Here is a 21,301-nt window from a genome sequence, read left to right on the forward strand (position 1 = left end):
AACTATCCTTTCATTATTTCTTATTGCACAAGAGTATTACATCACAACCTTATACCACAAATTGTTTAGCCATTCCTCAATTGATGGGAATTCCCACAACTCCCAATTATTTGCCATTACCAAAAGGGCTGATATAAATATTTTTGTACATATCTCTTAAAAATATCTTTGGGATACAGACCTATTCATGGTATTTCTGGGTAAAAGGCTAGTTTTATGGTCCTTTGGGCATAGTTCCAAACTGCTCTCCAGAATAGTTGGTTCAATTCACAACTCCCACATCCCTCTCATCATTTGTCATTTTCCTTTTCTGTAATTAACCAATATAATAGTTATGAGATGGCACCTCAGAGTTATTTTAATTTACATTTATCTAATCAATAGTTATTTAGCATATTCTTCATATTATTATAGGTTGATTTGATTTCTTCTCCTGAAAAATACCTATTCATATCATTTGACCATTTATCAATTGGGAAATGACCCATTCTTGTAAATTTGATTCAGTTCTTTATATATTTGAGAAATGAGGCCTTTATCAGAGAAACTTGCTATAAAATTTCCCCATGAATTTTCTGCTTCCTTCTACTCTTGGCTGCATTGGTTTTGTTTGTGCAAAACCTTTTAAATTTAATATAATCTAAATTATCCATTTTACATCACATAATGCTCTATATCTCTACTTTTGTCATAAATTCTTCCCTTATTTGTAGATCTGACAGGTAAAATATTCCATGCTCCCTTAACTTGTATATGATATCACCCTTTATGTCTAAATTATGTACACATTTTGACCTTATTTTGGTATATGGTATGAGATGTTGGTTTATACCTAGTTTTTGCCAAACCATTTTCCAGTTTTTCCATCAATTTTTGTCAAATTGTGAGTTCTTATCTCAGAAGTTTGGATCTTTGGGTTTATCAAACACTAGATTACTATGGTCATTTTATAGTATATTGTGTACTTACTTTATTTCTTAGTCAGTACAAGATTGTATATGATTATGATGGAATACTACTGTGCTATAAGAAATAACGAATTTGATGATCTTAGAAAAACAAGGATCTGTTTAAATGAAATAATGAGGAGTAAAATGAGCAGAACAAAGAGAACATTGTATAAAATAACAGCAATATTGTTTTAAGAACAACTTTGAGTGGATAAGTCATTTTGACTATTATAAATACCCAAAATAACTACAAAGGACCTATAAAGGAAAATGCTATCTGTGTCCAGAGAAGGAAGTGATACATAAAAAAATAAAATAAATAAAGGATGTATAGAATGATTATACACACACACACATTTGAATCTAGTGGTAGCCATCTCTATGGCAGGGAACAGGGAGGGAGGTGATGAAAACAAAAGAGAAAAAAGAAAGTTACATGGTAACTTTATCACATATATGAAAAAAATAGCAAGTTGTACATAATAGATTTGCAGTTTAATATGCAATCACCTTTTTAAAAACTATACTAAAATTATACTATTATAGAAATGCTTATTTCATTCCATAAATTAAAAATAAAATAAAAATTTTAAATGTAATATAGTTTGAAATCTGGTACTCCTAGGCCCACCTTTTACATTATTTTCATTGATTTGCTTGATATTTTTAACCTTTTGTTCTTCCAAATGAATTTTGTTATGATTTTTTTAGCTCTATAAAATAATTTTTGGTATTTTGATTGGTATGTCACTGAATAAATAAATTAATCTAGGTAGAATTGTCATTTTTTATCATATTGGCTCAGCCCACCCACATCCCTTGGTTCTTTAACCTGGTAATTCACTGTTCATTAACCTTCCTGGACTTGAATATGCTACTGGTTTTGTAAGAACCTCCACTTTGGACAGTAGTATTGCTCTCAACCTATTTAGGTCAATTAATCAATCAATGAACATTTATGACATGCCTTCCATGTGTCAGGTACTATGCTAAATTCTGGATGCATGTGATTGACAATCCCAATTCCAATCATGACTCCTGCTTCAGATGACTCTAATCCTTTTAGTTTTAAGATCCTTTTAGTTTTAAGACTTATATCCTTGGCTGTTGACTTCCTGCTTGCCTTAATTTTGGTAATACTGTAATATCCCATCAGAAATCTCTCCCCTATTTCCAACTCATGCTTGGTCCTAAACTTGACCCTTTCTGAAGCTGTAGCTAAATGGAACAATATAACATGATGCATACAGTTTTCTCTGGTACTTCTCAATTCTTTACCTCATAAAATAAAATTTCACTTAAAACAAGTAAATCTCTTTTTCAGATGTACTTTTTCTCAGTTGGCTTCCATAAAATTTTGTGGAGTTGGTGGCATTTCTGTAATGTCAAAGCAGATTTAAAGTTTTAGAAATCTTGCTCATTCACTGATTTGACAAGCATTTACTGAGGATCACTGTGTACATTGTGCTTTTAGTCTGTGCTTCACAAATTTAAGTTCACATGTTGTGTAGCGTTAGGTCCTAAAATCTGATGTAAGATAAAAACCACTCTAGTCAAAATTACCATTGAAAAATCCCTTAAACTGCTCATAAACTATCACATAATATATAAATTATAGCATCATTTAAACAGTTACATCCCCAAAGAGGTTTGGGTATCTTTAAAAGATGGGAGAAAATTGAACATAATTTTATAATTGTCCTGACTCAGGAGCCAGGTGAGTACCAGGATTTTTTTTGTACTCAAATAGAAGAAAACAAAAACAGGTAAAGATTTAGCTGGAAGGAAAACTGACAAGAGAGAAAAACTATTTTAAAGGGGTTTCATATATATTGGGTGATTAAATTAGAGAATGATCACACTATTACATAACTTTTTCCTTGCTTCACCTTGGGGCAAGAGAGGACACAATGATGTCACAGGGAACATAGCAGGGCCCTTCTAGCTGACCAAAAAAGCAAAGAAGGTCAACTAAAGCTATTCCTCTCACCTCTACTAGCTTAAGCAGAATGAATAAACTATCTGTGGATGTGATGAAGAGGAAATTCTAGAATAACATGGTGAGGATAGATGCTAATCTTATGAGAGGCATGAGAGGACTGGGGCTCACTGAAAGAATAGAAGAACCATATATGTTATCTCTTGTTCACTTTACTATGAGATATACATTTATTGAGTTTTAGTTTTAGCAAATTAGCAGAATGTTGGAGTAAATTATCTTCATTATTTAAATTGTTATCTCTCCCCTCTATTTTTTTGCCCAGACATAAGTTGAATCAAAGTAATTTAAATGTGCATATCATTGTATATACTAACGGAAATATTGTTTTAAGAACAACTTTGAACAACTAAGTCATTCTGATGATTAAAAATACCCAAATTAACTACAAAGGACCTATGATGGAAAATGCTATATGCATCCAGAGAGGGAGCTGATAAATAGAAGTATGTATATATATATATATATATGTATATATATATATAATGATTTACACACACATATACACACATATTTGTGTCTAATGGTAGCCATCTCTAGGGTGGAGGGATGAAGGGAAGAAAAAAAAGAAAAAGAAAATTACATGATAATTTCGTTATATATTTAAAAGGAAAGCAAGGTATACATAATAGATTTATAGCTTCATGTGCAATCATCTTTTTTATTCTACTTTGTTATGGAAATGCTTGTTTTATTTCATAAATTAAAAATAAAATTTAAAAAATGAATATGATGTCACTCCATTGTTTTCTGAAAGGTGATTAGTTTTTTTATCAGTTTTATGGTGAATCTGGGTTATCTATCAGGGCTTCCTTAGGATCTTGGGATAGCATATGACAAATAATCAAGCACTTAAGGTTTGGGCCAAAACTATAGGTCATGAAAAACTTTTATAGTTACTTTTTGTCTTATTTTACCCTCATAGACTGAATGTCTGAATATAGTAATACAATAAGAAAACACCAAGAATCCTACAGTATCCTAGAAAAAAGAGAAAGCTAAGGACAGAGCAATGAGCTCAATATCCTCAATTTATGCAAACTAACAAATGGTAGACACAGCCCAAGAAATAAAAAAAATAGAAAAAGTTGGGTAAAAAGCTAAAAATATGAAATAAAGAAGAGATCAGTGGGTCATTTTAGGGTTTGCCCTTTTAAGGATACTCCAGGTGACAAATCAGAAACATTTATTTTATTCATTTGAATTTGTTTTTGATGCCTCCTGTTCCCTCATCTCTCCCATCCAGTCAGTTAGCAAGTACTTCCAGTTCTACCCTTATAATAGCTCTCCTACCTGTCCCATCCTTTTGATTTTCATAGCTACCCTAAGCCTTCTTTGCTACCTGGCTGGGCTACTACAATAGCTTCTTCACGAATTTGCATGTCATCCTTGTGCAGGGGCCATGCTAATCTTCTCTGTATCACTCCAGTTTTTTAGTATATGTTCTGCTGAAGTGGCGAGCACTGCAATAGTTTCTTCATGGGGATTCCTGCTTCCATTGTATTCCTTTTCCAATTGATCCTTACATGGATGTCAGAATAAACTTTTCTTTTTTTTGCGGGGCAATGAGGGCTAAGTGACTTGCCCAGGGTCACACAGCTAGTAAGTGTCAAGTGTCTGAGGCTGGATTTGAACTCAGGTCTTCCTGAATATAGGGTTGCTGCTTTATCCACTGTGCCACCTAGCTGTCCTCCAAAATAAACTTTCTTATTCGTAAAATTCTGTACAATACTTTTCTGTTCAATCACCTCTATTTGTATTCAAAGCACCTCTATTAATTGCTAAAGGAAGTTCAGCCTCTTATGCATGTCATTCAATGTCCTTCACAATCTGGTGCTACTCTTCCCTCCTAGACTAAAATGCTAACCCCCGCTACATACTTTGCCATATAGCTCAAATGGGCTTTTCCTCTACATAAAACATATGCCTCTGGGACTCCTCTTACCCATTTCCTCATATCTATAACCCAGCACCACTCTCTGACCTGTTGAGAGCTTAATCAAACTTTTATTTTGATATACAGTTATCCCTTCCACATTGCAGGGGTTTGGGCCATGGCAACCCTGCAATCTGGAAAATCCATGTAAAATTTTTTGGCCTTCCCTTCATACCAGAGAAGAAGTCTGAATTATTTTTGGCATTAAAAGATAAAATATGTTGATATTACACAGTATTATACTCATATTTTATGATTTCTGTGTTTCTAAACTTTTTCTATGTTGTCTGCTGGCCTTTGCATGTTGTCTGCAGCTTCCACAAAACTCCTCAAAAAATTCCCATTTAATGTCTTATGCCAATCCATGATATATTGAAACTGTCATGGAAGAAGTTGCAATGTAGGAGGGATAACTGTATTTGTTTGTCGTTCAGTTGTGTCCAACTCTTCATGATCTCATTTGGGATTTTCTTGGCAAAGATATTAGAGGGGCTTGCCATTTTTCCTCTGGCTCATTTTACAGATGAGGAAACTGAGGCAAACAGGGTTAAGTAACTTGCCCAGGGTCACATAGTTAGTAAGTGTGTGAGGTCAGATTTGAACTCAGGAAGATGAGTCTTCCTGACTCCAGGCTGGACTTTCTATTCACTGGGCCACCTAGCTGCCATGCTCGAACTCTCAAGCCCAAATCAAAGGCTTCACCCTATAAAACCTTCCTCAATCACCTTATAAGTTCTGACCTTTCCCACTGGACCTCACATTGGACATCTATGAAATGAAAGACACCAAAAAAGGTTAAATAACTTGCTTAAAGTCAAATTAGGAAGATAAAAAACAGAGGAAAGGACATCATCAAATAAAAATTTGCCTGAAAAAGAAGACCTATCCATGTGGTGGGAACAAGGGATAATGGGTACACAGTCCACTTTTTCCTTTAGTATCTTCACAGTTTCCAAAGAAAGAATGGAAAGCCTTCAGCACATAGGGTGAATCCTCTATGGAGCATTTGTGGGATCAATCAGATTCAAGTTGCATCGAATAAACAGGCATGGATAGGCTGTGATCTACACTGTTGGAGGGAAATCCCACATTGATGAGATCACCAGTCTGTCTGAGTATTAGAGAAAGAGGGATTATCTGAATTAGGAAAGCAAATAGAACAAAAGAAAAAAAATGACCAGTGATGAATAGAGGGCCTTGAAATGCTGTCCAGGAGTATAAGACTTAAAAGCTCCTGTTTCACAAATATATTTAGAAATATGTACCACACCAGGAAAAATCATGAGTTGAGCAAGAACAGAATATAAATTCTCCCATTTGGGGGCAAAGTTAGTTGTACAAAATGTGAGCAAATACTGGAAATGGGATCCAGGTGTCCAGAGTGATAAGAATGACTTACTTTGGTGTATGCTTTTTGTTTATGCTGCAAAGAAATGCTTTGTTTGTTTAACTTATAATTGTGGAATGTGAGGTTGAATTTTGTTTAACATAAATTTGGTTGTGGTGCAAAATAATCTGTCTCCTTTAAAAAAAAATTCAGGTTGTAAAATTCGAAGGCAGGCTGAGTCACATAGCCAGAAAGAGGTTGAGTGAGTTAATTAGGAACATAGCTAGAATAGATACAATGCTTTCCCGATGACTAGCATGGGAAGTAGTTTCAAAATTCAAAACAAGGAGAAATTATTCCAGGAGATGGGATGGAATTTAGCTGATAGCCTAGCAAAAGTGAAAGGTACTCCATGAGAGAACAGTAAAGAAGTTGTCCGAAGTCTACTATGGAGGTTGTTTTCTTTGGAAGACATGAAAGATAAATTAGGGCAAGAGAATAAGAAATGATTGAGATATTAGCACTGGGATCTAAGTACTCAACAACCTTAACATTTAGTCTCATTGTTATGTTTTGTGTTTGGAATAAATTTCAGGAAACATTCATATTGAGGTTACTGCTCTGTCGTAGTTGCCTGGTGGGATTTTGGCATCACATCTTCCAAGAAGTCTTCTTTCACTATTCTATCCTATAATGTTCCCTTTCTCCTATAACTTTTTTCATAATTTATAAGCTCGGCTACATATAGTTTAGTATCTAATTACACAGGATCTGGTGTCATTCCTTAAGTCATAGAATATTATGTTAGGAAGTACCTCAGAGGCCATCTTGTCGACCCTGTACTTAAATAATTAATCAAGCAAGGAAATAAGCATTTATTGAGCACCTATTATGTGCTAGGATCTGGGGATAGAAAGAGAAAAGAATTGAATTCATAATTGGTTGAATGACTAGAATCAAACAATTGATTAATTGATTGATGATAACCTAGAGGTTTCTAGTGCAGTGCAATGAAGATCTGTCCTTGGTTATCTATATTTTTATCAAAGCAGTTAAATTCAACAAATTATAAAGACTTGGATAAAAACATGCTGACTGCTAAATCAATTATTCAAGACACAACTTTACAAATGATACTAGTAAGAATAGTTAATGTTTTGTATGTCAGACATAATTTTAAAGGGAATCAAAAGGTTAAAGGTATAAAAGGAAATTTCTTTCTTTCTTTTTTTGCAGGGCAATGAGAGTTAAGTGACTTGCCCAGGGTCACACAGCTATCAAGTGTCAAGTGTCTGAGTCTGGATTTGAACTCAGGTCCTCCTGAATCTAGGGCCGGTGCTTTTTCCACTGCGTCACCTAGCTGCCTGCCCCCAGAAAGGAACTTTCTTCTAAAATATTCCCCCCAAGTAGTTATCTAGCTTCTTCATTAAGACCTTTAGTGATATGGAGCCTCCTATCTCTTGAATCATCTAATTCCATTTTTTGCCTTGCCTAGATAATAAAAAGTTTTTCCCTCTGAGTCCTAAATATGCCTTTGTATAAAGTCCACTCATTGGTAATGGTTGTTCAGTCTGGGTCCCAATCTAATTCATCTTCCATATAGGATGATAGTTCAAATGTTGGGAGGAGCATCAGCAGCCATCCAGTTTTATCCTTTGATTTTAAAGATGAAGAAACTGAGGCTCAGTGAAGTTGAATCATTGATTTAAGTTCATTCATGTAGTAACCATGACTGGTGGGATTTGAACCCAATTTCTTGACTCCAGGGCTAGTGATATTTTGACAACACCATTTGGAGCCACCCAAGCCAAATGCCTTAATAACCTATGTTCTCTTTAAGTTTTCTCTTCTTCACACTAAAAAGCTCATCTTTATCTTCTCCTTACTCTCCAACACTCTCACCATACAATTGATTATAAGTATCCTAGTTTGTCAATATCTTTCCTAAAATTTGGTGTCAAAAAATGAATATAGTACTCTCTCTCTCTCTCTCTCTCTATATATATATATATATATATATGTACATATATATAGAGAGAAAGAGAGATATATACAAATATTTATTTGATATGACAAGATTATTAACTTCATAATTCTGGTCACTATTAATGAAGTCTAATATAGCTTAGCTTTTTTATTGTATGCCACACCATTAGCTTATACTGAGTGTCAAGCCCACTAAAACCCTTGGAGTCTTTTTGTCATAAGGATATTTGCTTTCTCCATCCTATACTTGTACATTTCTTTTTTGAGCCCAAGTGCTAGACTTTACCTTTATTCTTATAAGATTCAGCACATCCCTTTAACCTTTTGATTCCTTTTTGAATTATAACTGACATCTAAAATATTAATTGTTCTTACTAATACCATCCACAAATTTGTGTCATCACAAATTGATTTAGCAGGCAGCATATGTTTTCATTTGAGTCATTAATGTTTGTTGAATTTAGCTGGTTTGTTAAAAAATGTACAGAGCCAAGGACAGATTTTCATGGCATTTTACTAGAAACTTCCAAGTTGACATCAATTAATCATAATTGCTTGATTTTAGTCATTTCAGCCTGTTCTGAATCTGCCTAATTACACTATAATTTATACGATACCATTCCATTTTGTACACAAAGTTAGTATAAGACTTGGTGAAATGGTTTGATGGTGGCCAAGAATTCCATACTGACAACATTCCTTTAATCCATCAGTCTAGTAACCCAGTCAAAAAAGGAAATGTGATTAATATTGCATGACTTGCTGTTGGTGAACTAATAATGCTTCTGAGTGATATTGCTTCCATTTCTTAATGTTCACAAATCATCTTTTTAATAATATATTTCAAAAATTTGCAAATAATATAGATAACTTTACATTCCTTGTTTGAATGAGTCAAACTCACCAGGTTGTGGTTTGTAGATTCAACTATTTTCCTCTTTTTAAAAATGTCTTATTTGCCTCTATCAAGTCATGAGAAACTACTTTTGTTCTCTACATTAAAACAAACAAAAAGCATTGACAGGTGCTCAGCATGTTCCTTTTTAGGGGATTGCCATAGCATAAAGCAATGCACCCCGAATTTCAGAATCATGAGATCTGAGTATGAATGCTGTTTTAGACACTAGCTGTGTAGCTATGTTGAAGTCACTTAATCTCTTAAGTCTCAGTTTCCTTGTCTATAAAATGGAGATAATATTACTTGCAATATCCCTACTGAATGAAGCTTTTGAGAGCTAAGTGCTTTTCAAATGTTAAAGATCAATATAAATAAAAGTTTAATTCTTTTAGTATTTTTGAATGTATTTTGTCCAGGCAAACTTACCTCAACTCATTGGGGGAAAGTAGGTGCTCTCTTACAGCCTCCTCATTCATCTTGTATTTCGATTTTTAAAAAATTATTTTCATAACAAAAAATAAAGAATATCCAGGGAAATAATGAAAAAAAATTCACAGGAAGGTGGGTTAGCAGTACCAAACCTGGAGCTTTACTATAAAGTGGCAATCATCAAAACTATCTGGTACTGGCTAAAAAATAGAGTGGTAGATCAATGGAATAGGCTAGGCTCAGGAAATGCAGTAGTAAATGACACTAGTAATGTAGTGTTTGATAAGCCCAAAGACTCCAGTTTCTGGTATAGGAACTCAGTATTTGACAAAAACTGCTGGGAAAACTGGAAGATAGTATGGCAGAAATTAGGCATAGACCAACATCTGACACCTTATATTAAAATAAGGTCAAAATGGATACACGATTTAGACATAAGAGGTGATACCATAGGTAAATTAGGAAAGGAATAGTCTACCTATCAGATCTTTGGAAAGGAAAACAGTTTATGACCAAACAAGAGATTGAGTATATTATAAAATGCAAAATGGATGATTTTGATTACATTATATTAAATAATTTTTGTACAAACAGAAGCAATGCGTCCAAAATTAGAAGGAAGGCAGAAAGCTGGGAAACAATTTTTGAAGCCAGTACTTCGGATAAAGGCCTCATCTCTAAAATATATAGGGAACTAAATCAAATTTAGAAGAATCCAAGTCATTCCCCAATTGAGAAATGGTCAAAGGATATGAACAGGCAGTTTTCTGATGAAGAAACCAAAGCTATCTATTCCCATATGAAAAAATGCTCTAAATCTCTAATGATTAGAGAGATGTAAATTAAAACAACTTGGAGGTACCACCTGACACCTATCAGATTGGCTATAATGACAAAAAAAGAAAACAATAAATGTTGGAGAAGCTGTGGGAAAATTGGAACACTAATTCATTGTTGGTGGAGCTGTGAACTGATCCAACTATTCTGGAGAACAATTTGGAATTATGCCCAAAGGGCGATAAAGCTGTTCATACGCTTTGACCCAGCAATACCACTTTTAGGTCTTTTCCCCAAAGAAATCATGGAAAGGGGAAAGGGACCCACATGTAGAAAAATATTTATAGCTGCTCTTTACGTGGTAGCAAGGAATTGGAAGTTGAGGGGGTGCCCATCAATTGGGGAATGGCTAGACAAGTTGTGGTATATGAATACAATGGAATACTATTGTGCTGTAAGAAATGAGCAGGAGGAGTTCAGAGAAACCTGGAGGGTCTTACATGAGCTGATGATGAGTGAGATGAGCAGAACCAGAAGAACATTGTACACAGTATCATCAACATTGAGTGTTGATCTACTGTGATGGACTATATTCTTCTCACCAATGCAATGGTACAGAAGAGTTCCAGGGAACTCATGATAGAAGATCTCCAAATCCAAGGAAAAAAAAAAGAACTGTGGAGTATAGATGCTGAATGAACCATACTATTTCTTTTGTTTTTGGTGCTGCTGTTTTATTTCTATTTTGAGGTTTTTTTCATCATTGCTTTGATTTTTTCTCTTATAACAGGACTAATGCAGAAATAGGATTAATGTTATTAGGTGTATATATATGTGTTTATAGATGTATCTATATCTCTATGTATATGTATATGTATATATATATCTATATATAGATATATAGATATAGATATAACCTATATCAGATTACCTGCTGTCTAGGGGAGGGGGAGGGAGGGGAGGGAGGGAGAAAAATCTGAAATTGTAAAGCTTGTATAAACAAAAGTTGAGAACTATCTTTACATGTAACGGAAAAAATAAAATACCTTATATGTTAAAAAAATTATTTTCATTATAACTTTTCTACTTTGAGAATTATTTCCTTTGGTAGAGAAAACAGAAGCAAAATATGAGTTAAGTACCTCAGTCATCCATTACTATTGTCTTATCTCTAGTAGGAAACACTCCTTTGTTTAATTTTACTTCTCTGACCTCGACATATAAAAATCATTTTTGTTATTCTTAATATTTGTTCAGAGATTCTGCACAGACAAAATTAATACACCTAGAAAAAAGACAGGAAGTGATTGAATGGGGGATGGTGGTGGTGAAAATCTTTGCATTAAATTTCTCTGGTAAGAGAATGGTATCGAAGATATACAATTAATACATATAGTTGATTGTAGTCCTTTGTTCTCATAAAGGACCAAAATGACACCACTATGTTGGGGTTAAGGTACAATAAGTCTAATTGTGATCGGTCAGACCAATATGAGCTTGAAAGGCTCTAGCACAGGTCAGGTAAAAATAGTCCACATGGACATTGGGAATGGTGATGTCTTTAAATTTGCATATCTCACATTTCTTTTGAGCCATTGCAGTTCTGCTTTGCTCATACAGCACAGTGCCTTCTTTCATTTGGGCACACCATGCCGAGCCCTTTGCCAATCCTGTGCCAGTGACTCTCATGTCTCACAACTGATTCCAAAGTTCTTTAGAGAGAACATGAGAGTGCTCTTGTATCACTTCTTCTGACTGTCAGGTGAGCACTTTCCCTTGTGTGGATTCTTTGGAAAATAGTCTTTTAGGCAAGCATACATTTGGCATTCAAACAATGTGGCCAGCCTATTGTAGTTGCTCTCTCTGCAGTGGAATTTGAATGCTTGGCATGTTAGCTCAAGAAAGAATCTCAGTGTTGAACACCTTATCCTACCAGATGATCTTCAGAATCTTCCTAACACAATTCAAATGGAAGCAATTCAGTTTCCTGCCATAGCACTGGTATACTGTCCAGGTTTCACAAGCATTCAACAATGAGATCGGCACAACTCTGTAGACCTTCAGTTTGGTAAGCAGTCTAACATGTTTTCTCTCCCACACTGTTCCTTCAGAGTCTCCCAAACATTGAGTTAGCAGCTCTGGCAATGAGTGTGTCAAACTCATCATCCACTGGGCTCTGTATCTCCTTAGACATTAGTCGAATATGGTTCTGCTCTGCTGCTACCTTCAATAATCTTAAATAATCTTTGAGATTTTTACCTAATTTTATCACTAAAGTGACTCACTCAGAGTTACACATAAGCAGTGACAAAATTCACTGAAATTTTGAATCTTTTTTCCTTTCCATTGTCCCAATCATAACTCCAAAAAAATGAGAGGCAGATATAAATAAGGAATAGAGTCAACTGAGTAGTTGTAGAAGGGTAAGCTTTGACTCATATTTTCTTAAATCTGCTCCAGCCAATATCTAGCATATTGCTCTTTCTATCATTTATACTTTTATTTGCCCAGGCATTATCTCTATTCTAAAGCTATTGAAGAGCCTATACTAGATATTAGGATTGAAGAGAGATATATGGTATTTTATCAGGCTGGGCAGAGGAAGTATTGGCTGTGGATTGTAAAGGTTGTAGTACTGGGAATATCCCAAATTCCCAGGGATGGTGAAGGGATCTTGGAGATCCTAGAGGACCTCTGTAGTGGCACTGGGAGGAGAATCAGGTACCACTTGGCAGCTCTTTGCCCATTATCCAATTCTGCATCACAGTTCCAGGGTGGAGAAGAGCAGTGATAGTAATGAGGGATCAAAGGCTATGAATAAAGACCAAAGTATAGACCAGATGGGCAGGAACCAGTCCTCTCCTTGGATCACACCACTTTAGAAGCACTGAAAACTTATAAGCCCCCAATGATCTGTGAAAGCAGCAGAAGATTAAAAAAAACCCAGAAGCTCAAGCCATATATCCCACCCCCAGAGATAAGCAGGGTCCAACTCTAACAAAGTCCAAAAGCTGGAAAAATGAACAAACAACAAAAGAGAATCTGGCCATAAAAAGATACTATGGTGACAGGGAAGGTTAAGACACAAACTCAGAAGAAGGCAATGACTTGAAAATGTCTAGAAACAAGCTTCAAAGATAAATTCAGGTTGGAGACAAGCCTGACAAGAATTCCCAGAAGAGTTAAATAAAGAGATTTATTTTTGGGTGAGGCAATTGGAGTTAATTGACTTGCCCAGGGTCACACAGCTAGTAAGTGTCAAATGTCTGAGGTCAGATTTAAACTCAGGTCTTCCTGAATCCAGGGCCAGTGCTCTATCCATTGTGCCACCTAGCTGCCCCAAGAGATTTTTAAAAGAGCAAAAAATTATTTTAAAAAACTATATTACTTACAAAACACCGTTAGTATTTATGGGGAATGCAAGTTAATCTTACAGTATTTCCTGCTCTCAAAGAATTTATAATTGTATACATTTTGAAAACAGATTCAATAGTTAGAAAATGGGAAAATTTTATTTTAAAGGGACCACAGAAGTTCTCTAGTTCAATCCATACCTAACCAAGATTTCCTTCTAAAACATCACTAGATATCATCTGGATAAAATCCCTCTAGTTACTTCTCATCCACCTTATTTGTGAAGTTAATTACTTGAACACAGGTGTTGAACTTTGCCTCTACCATTGTTAACTTTTATCCTTTTATATTTAGCCCATTTTTTTAATTCCATGGAGATATTGAATTCTTATTTTGTCATCCAATATGTCATCTAGCCCTCATACCTTTGTGTATTCTGCAAATATGACAAGCATTCTTGCTTTGACTTTGATCCCTAAACATTGATAAAGAAAAAACAAAGCTGACTTTTAAAAATCTTCCCTGTCTATTATTCAGGAACATTCTTCCATCTCATCATAGAATGTTAAAGATAAAAGGGACCTGGAAATTATCTGTCTTACCCTTTCCTCCTTTTATAGATTAGGAAATGAAACTCAGAGAGAAGTTAAAATACTTACCCCCTCCCAAAAAAGCAACAACACACGCAATATATATATATATATATATATATATATATATATATATATATATATATATATATATATATATATATATATATATATATATATACTTACCCAATGTTACAAAGACAGAGCTAGAACCTAGGTGGCCTGAGTCCCAACCAGTGTTCTTTCCACTGCATCATGTGATCTCTCTAATCATTGGCTGCTTGCTTTTAAAAACTGCCTGGAAATTATTTGATGACAGTCCTAAAAGGAAAATGGTCACAAGATTATTTCAAGGTGGGAAGCAATGAGCCTCGCCTGGGTATATAAAATATCAAAGACAAGAGGATTCAGTTCTCATTCTGGGACTTTACATAGCTTTCCACATGGTAACTCTCATTTCTTTACTTCTATTACCTATAAAATGGATCTAGCAAAAATAATCACCATGCTTGCTTAACATGACTGCTTTAAGGAAGAATCAAATATACTACCTATGAAAATTTTGCAAATGTAAAAAAGCTAATTAATATTGCTACTATGCTTGACTAGAATACAGATGTTCCTTTATGGGAATCAAGAAACCCAGCCCATACTGGGTCAAAACAAAATATTGCTCTTAGTGGAACCCATAGTTGCACACCTGGTCTTACTAAAATTCTACTTAAAGTCAAATTTCACCACTTGAGTTATTATTATTATTATTTTCATTTTTCATCTTGCAAATGGTTTACAGACTTGCTGGCTCTCTTTGAATCTTCTAGTATTTTGCAATTCAACTTCAAATTCTTTGGCATGGATGTAGCCTTGAGTGTGCCAACATGAGCAAAGGGTGCTGAGTTTGGGGAAAGACAAATGTCCTCCATGAGACGAGTCTGTGGACTAATGATATAGAAATGTGTAGTTGTGTGTTGGCTCATTATATTCAATCATTCCTTATTTTTCTCCACAGCAGCTTAGGATAAAGAAGGGGAAGAGAAGAGAGCTTGTCAATCAACAGTCTCCCTTCTCCCCTCCTCTTTGAATTTCCAAAGAGTATGACAAAAACAGTAATTATTTTAGTTTTTCTCTTTGCTAACACACAGTACCTCATAGCTGAAGCCTGTAATAATCTTCTCTGGAGACAGAGAATGTGTTACAGGATGTGTAAGGATGTCTGGCTAGGAATTATTTGTTGAGAGTTTAATTCAGTCTGGGAGAGAGCATGACAGGTTAGATAGGAAACTAACTTTGGGACCAGAAAGACCTGGGTTCAAGTCTTGTCTCTGACTCAAATTGTCTATGGGGCCACAGGAAAGTCACTAAATCTCTCAATGACCCAGGCTACTCCCTAAGACTATAAATTACAGGTGTGTAGCTAATCTGCATCAGTGGAAAGTTTTCTCAAATGGGAGTTGCTTACACTGATGAAACTTCAAGTCCAGACAAAGAAATAATTCAACCATTTTCCAAAGGCCTGGAGCATGATGGGAAGTCACACATACATTTTTGCTAAAGCCATTTCAAGGTCTAAGGAGAGTGATTAGATATCCTTCTTTTGAAACCAGCCTAGGGATTTGATAATGAAAGCCACAGAATTTTTAAATAGATGAGAAAGACACAATGTACAGTTATAATAGGAAGAACATGAATGTATTATTACAAATTTGTTTACCTCGGCTGTAAGCTTCTTTACGGTTGGGAATGTTTGCTTCGCTAATAGGAATTTCTAAGGTGTCTTCTATAGGAGTTTATCAGAATATGTTCATTTAACTTGATTTTCTTGCTAAGGTCAAGGTATAAAGTTCCATTTTCATCCATATAAGGATAATTGTTTTCTATATATTGTCTTCACATTATAAAATTGCTATGCTGCTCATTCATGATGTCTTCTTTTATTTAGCCTCAAAGTTGCACATGGAATTTTAGGAAATAAAACCCAGTGAAGTCAATTGCAGTGTGAAAGAATCTATTAAAATAGTCCTGGTTAATAGTAGATATTTCCAGATTACTTCTTTTGTATTGTTTTATGCTCATCTTCTCAGTTTTTTACTGAGCAGCCACATATGAGGTGCCTTAGATCTTAAGTTCTTATATATGGCACCTTTGTAGTACTTTTTATTTACCAATCTGGCAGTCTTCCTAGCTACCTAAGGTGTTTGAAAGTTGAAATGTAGGGATGGAAAAGAGAATTCAGGGCTTACAGAGGCAAAGCACATTTTGTATTCTGCCTTCTGCCTTCACTTTCCCCTCCAACCCTCTAACTGCTTAGTACAGTTTCTTGTACAAATACCAATACATCAAGGACCTGTGACTCCATCACTAAAGTTCCTCTATTTTTGATACTACATATCAGAAGAAGGATTTGAACTCTGGTCTGCTAAGTTCAATACTTGATGCATTATACCATGCTGACTCTAAGTACTCTTGTAATCAATAGGCTATTAATAATGTTTGGGGAATTGAATTAAATTTACTTTATAGAAAAGAAGATTTACTAGAATTCAAAGTTAGGCCCTACAGAATAAATGGGCATATTATTGATATTGGCACTACCTAACCTTTGGCATTTTTGTGAGGAAAGCAATTTGTAAACTAGAAAGTAAATCTGACCTCAGACACTTACTAGCTTGTGACCCTGGGCAAGTTATTTAATTCCGTTTGCCTCAGTTTCCACAGCTGGAAAAGGAAATGGCAAACCATTCAAGTATTTTGCCAAGAAAACATCAAATGGGGTCACAAAGAAATGGATGCCACTGAAAATGATTCAACAACAATGACAAAGCATATATATGTTATTATTATTATTATCCATCAGCTAAGTGACACAGTGGATAGAATGCCACACCTGGAGTGAGGAAGGCCCATCTCTGAGTTCAAATTTATCACCATACACTTATTAGCTGTGTGACTGGGCAATTCACTTAGTCCTTTTTGCCTCAATTTCCTAATCTGTAAAATGATCTGGAGAAGGAAATGGCAAACTACTCCAGTATCTTTGCTAAGAAAATCCCAAATGAAGTCACAAAGAGTTGGACAGGATTAAAATGACTGAACCACAATAATTATTATCCAGTTAAGCTATAAATGTTTTTAAACAGTATCTGCTTTATGTATTTCAAACCAATTCCTCCCTTGCAACAATCTTCTAAAGTCCTTTCTAGCTCCCAAATTCTAATACTTCCTGTGGAAGTATGTTTGGGATGCATTTGGATTAAATGTAAAGTATGTTTGAATGCCTATAGGCACCAAATTTACATTCAATCTCCCACCTCCATCACTTTGCAAAGGCTATGTCTTATGCTTAGAATGCTCTCCTTTCTCACCTCTAACCTCTTAGAACATCTAGTTCCCTTCTGTGGTAAAAAATATGAAAGGTTTTTAACAGTCGGTTAGGATAACTGAAAGACGCCAGTTTTTGAAGGACCACCCTTTTGGGGAGGAGACCAACAGTCCGCCTGCTGCGCATGTCAGACTGCCTGCTACGCACTCGACTTCTGGGGTAGAGAGAACGGAAGTGGGGCTTTTTTCCGGCTCGGCGGGGCTCCTGACTGCATGGCATGGACGGTCTCTCTCTCTCCAAAGGTGGCCTTTAGGTTTGGGTGAGTTTTTATAAGGAATATAGACTAAGCTTAGACTTAAGACAATTTGTATTGTGTTTCTACTTTCCTATCCTTCTAATCAACATCACCTTGTGACTACCATAACAATAAAAGGTCTATCTAGAAAACCAAAAGCTTCTTCCATTTACTAGTCTGGGAGATAAATTAAGGGAAAGGTTAAGTAGGGGAGATTTATGATCTAATATCCAATTTTTAATCTCACACTTCCAAACTTAGCTCAAGAGATACCTTCCTCAAAAGGCTTTTCCTGAATTTTGTATCTGTTACTACCTACTTTTGTATTGATGGTGTATATATTTTTTATAAATACATCTTCATACAGGTTGTATTTTTCCCTCTCTCTAGTATGATCTAAAAATCTTGAGCTCATTTAGAGACCAACGAATATTTTGTGTTTGCCTTTGTATTCTGTTACTAGCACAGTCCTTGGTACATGGGAGAGACTTTTTCTAAACAGTTGTTGAATTGGCTTTCAGGAGGAGTAGTTAAGGTCAAGACAAGGAGTGCTAGAGGTACACTTTTAGCTTACCTTTCTTGGTAGACAGTGGGACAACAGGGGTTAAGTGTTATTCTGATTAGCTGGAATGACAGTCCTCCCTTCCCCCTCTCCCCACCAAGTTGGAGGTTCATAATAGACTGCCTGCACATAGAGAAGAGATTTTCTGAGAGTACAGGGTTAGAAGGATTAGAAAACTTACTGGGTGGGGGGACATATTTCACTGTAACCCACTACTCTTCCTCCCTTAAACTTTTCTTCATAATTCTTGCTTACACATTTTCATTCTGTCTGAGTCCTAAGAACTAAGTTATTGACCACAAATAACCATTTCAGAATAGACCAGGTTCTCCAAAGGCTGTTGTCCAGTGTTTAAATAGATATTTTTGATCTGTAGGTCTTCCAGTCCCATCTTTTAAAAGTCAGTCTTTGAGTAGGACCTAAAAATACTTTCATTTTTCCACAGAAACATATTCTATGTTTTCTTCTGCTGAAGGTATGGGAAAGGTGTTGGGGGTGGGGAAGGGACCTTTCCATACAAACAGATGTTCAAAGCTGATTGATGACCACATTCCAGGCTTGGGGAAACTATACAATTCAACCTGTGTGGTTTGCGTTAATCCTCTTGTACACAAAACAAATCAGCTCTTGTATTTTTCATCTGCTTCATCATGGATGTCAGATCTAGGGCAGAAGTGTTGCAACAGTTATATTCCACAATGCTAAAATTAAACCTTCCCAGGAATATACATTAAGTTTCATATACAATAGAATATACGTATGTAGGAAGAGTTTAAAATATCCATCCTTAATTGCATTTGTTGATTTTTGATGTGCATAGTTTTGGTCTGCAAAGATACATTGACTCTCCAGCCACTTATTAGTTGTATGATCCCATATGAGTCTCTTAATCTTTGCCTTAGTTTCCTAATCAAAAAAAAGTATTATAATAGCAGTTATTCCCCATCCCGGAAGCAAATGAAATAATTCTCATAAAGAGATCTGCAAATCTTAAAGTCCTATATAAATACTGCTTTTTTATTATTAAGTACAACATGTATCTGTTTTCTTTAGTTGACTTCAAAGTGATAGCAATTTAATATGCCACACCTTTTTTATTGTTTTGACTGATTTTGCATGTCTTCAAATGAGATATAGTTTATGGCAACATACTGGTGATTCAAGCTCTTAGAAGTTTTTACTTAGGTTTAGAGAAGCTGGTTGTGCAGAAATAGTTAAAAATTTAAAAGCATCATTCTGGAATGCTAGGACACACATGACTTTAGCCAAGTCACATAAACTTCTACAATCCTCTGTTTATTCACCTGGAAAAATGAGGTTGTTGAGCTAGATGACTTTTAGGTGCTTTCTAATTCTAAATCTTATATATAAATCTTCATATATTCCATACAATAAGATGTGCCATTGTCTAGACTTCTTCATGCTATACTACTGACTCCCCACCAGAGGGCAAACTTAATCTATTCTTTAGCCAAGAGCAGATAGGCGGCATTTGGCTGCCCATAATCCCTGATTGTATCATCTACTTTGCACCCAGGTGTGGGGCTTTGGGACAGTTGTTTCTGGTTAAGAGAAAATAGTACTGGGGCTGGTTTGCATATACAGGGTTTTCCAGTTCCCTCACTGTGGGCTCCCTTTTGCATCCCCGACTTTAAACCAATTCTCCCCACTTCCCTAAACTAAAACCAGATGCCATCTCCTGAAGCGAACAAGTGCTCCTTTCTTTGTTTAGTAGGGGAGTGGTCCAGATGAAATGCCAACAATGTAACACGCACAAAAGGGAGAAAGGGGAAATGTGATTCTGTAGCACCAGAACCACATGGACATGCGAGAGGCTTCATCTGAGACAGCCTAGTAAACCATCAGACAGCCCTTGATGTCCTTCCTAGTCTGGAAATCATTAAGGGAATTGTTGTCTTTTTGTCTTTGACAGATTGGCAGGCATATGGTACTTGGAGATCCACAGGACTTTATGATTTAGAAAAACACACACACACAAATGAATTGTTATTTAAAAAATCTGTCGTGTAATGAATCGCTTGGGTCAGGAAATACAAGACTGCCTGACCCCTTTGTTGTTGTTTTCCAAAGAAGAGGCAGAGACAATTCATAGAGTAGTGTATCACTGGTTTGGAAAGTCAAAGGCCAAGGGAAATATCAGAGTACGAGTAGCTCTTGTCTCACTAGGCCCATTTTTAAACCATCTAATAGCAGGTGTTCTTAATCTGGAGTTTGTGAACTTGTTTTTTTTTAAATATTTCAATCACTCTATTTCAATGGAATTCATTTCCTTTGTAATCCTATGAATTTTATTTTATGCATTTTAAAATCATTATTCTGAAAAGTGGTCCATAGGCTTCACCAGATGCCCAAAGTGCCCATCTCACAAAGAGATTAAGAAACTCTGATATCTCTGTTCCTAGGTACAATCTGAGAAAATGAGCTCTGCTTTGCCTATATTCCTCAGTGTTAAGAACAAAGAAAAGTAGATGTTATAGCTTTTATTTTAAACCTTTTGGACTTACACCTCCTTCACTATTGTCTGTTTAGTGACAATTGCCAAATATGTCTACTTTGGCACTTGTTTTGTTACAATTTATAAGAACTTGGAGTAATGCCTGTTTGTTGCAAATTTTCGATTAGACTCCTTTCCAAAAAACAATTATTTGCAAGAACAGATTTTTCTCCTGCAGATGTGTCTCCATGTGTCACTCTGTCTCTGCCTCTCTCTGTCTCTGTCCATCTTTCTATTTTTTTTCCTTGTTTCATTCTACTTCATTGGCTCCATGACTTTCAAATTACTGTGGAATAGATCTTCAGAGCAATTGCAGGGCTATGAAGTGACTGAGGCACCATTGTCATACTGGTTGGTTATTGGA

The 21,301-nt window shown here is 35.6% G+C and overlaps 1 non-coding gene across 1 annotated transcript; it reads right to left on the reverse strand.

Moving 5' to 3' along the window:
• Window positions 1–4,301: 4,301 nt before the first annotated feature.
• LOC122726992 lies at window positions 4,302–4,413 on the reverse strand. Its single transcript, XR_006352978.1, has one exon. It is a non-coding gene; the product is annotated as a U6 spliceosomal RNA (small nuclear RNA).
• Between the last annotated feature and the right edge of the window lie 16,888 nt (window positions 4,414–21,301).

This window comes from Dromiciops gliroides, chromosome 4 (genome assembly GCF_019393635.1).
Source record: "Dromiciops gliroides isolate mDroGli1 chromosome 4, mDroGli1.pri, whole genome shotgun sequence".
NCBI lineage: Eukaryota > Metazoa > Chordata > Mammalia > Microbiotheria > Microbiotheriidae > Dromiciops > Dromiciops gliroides.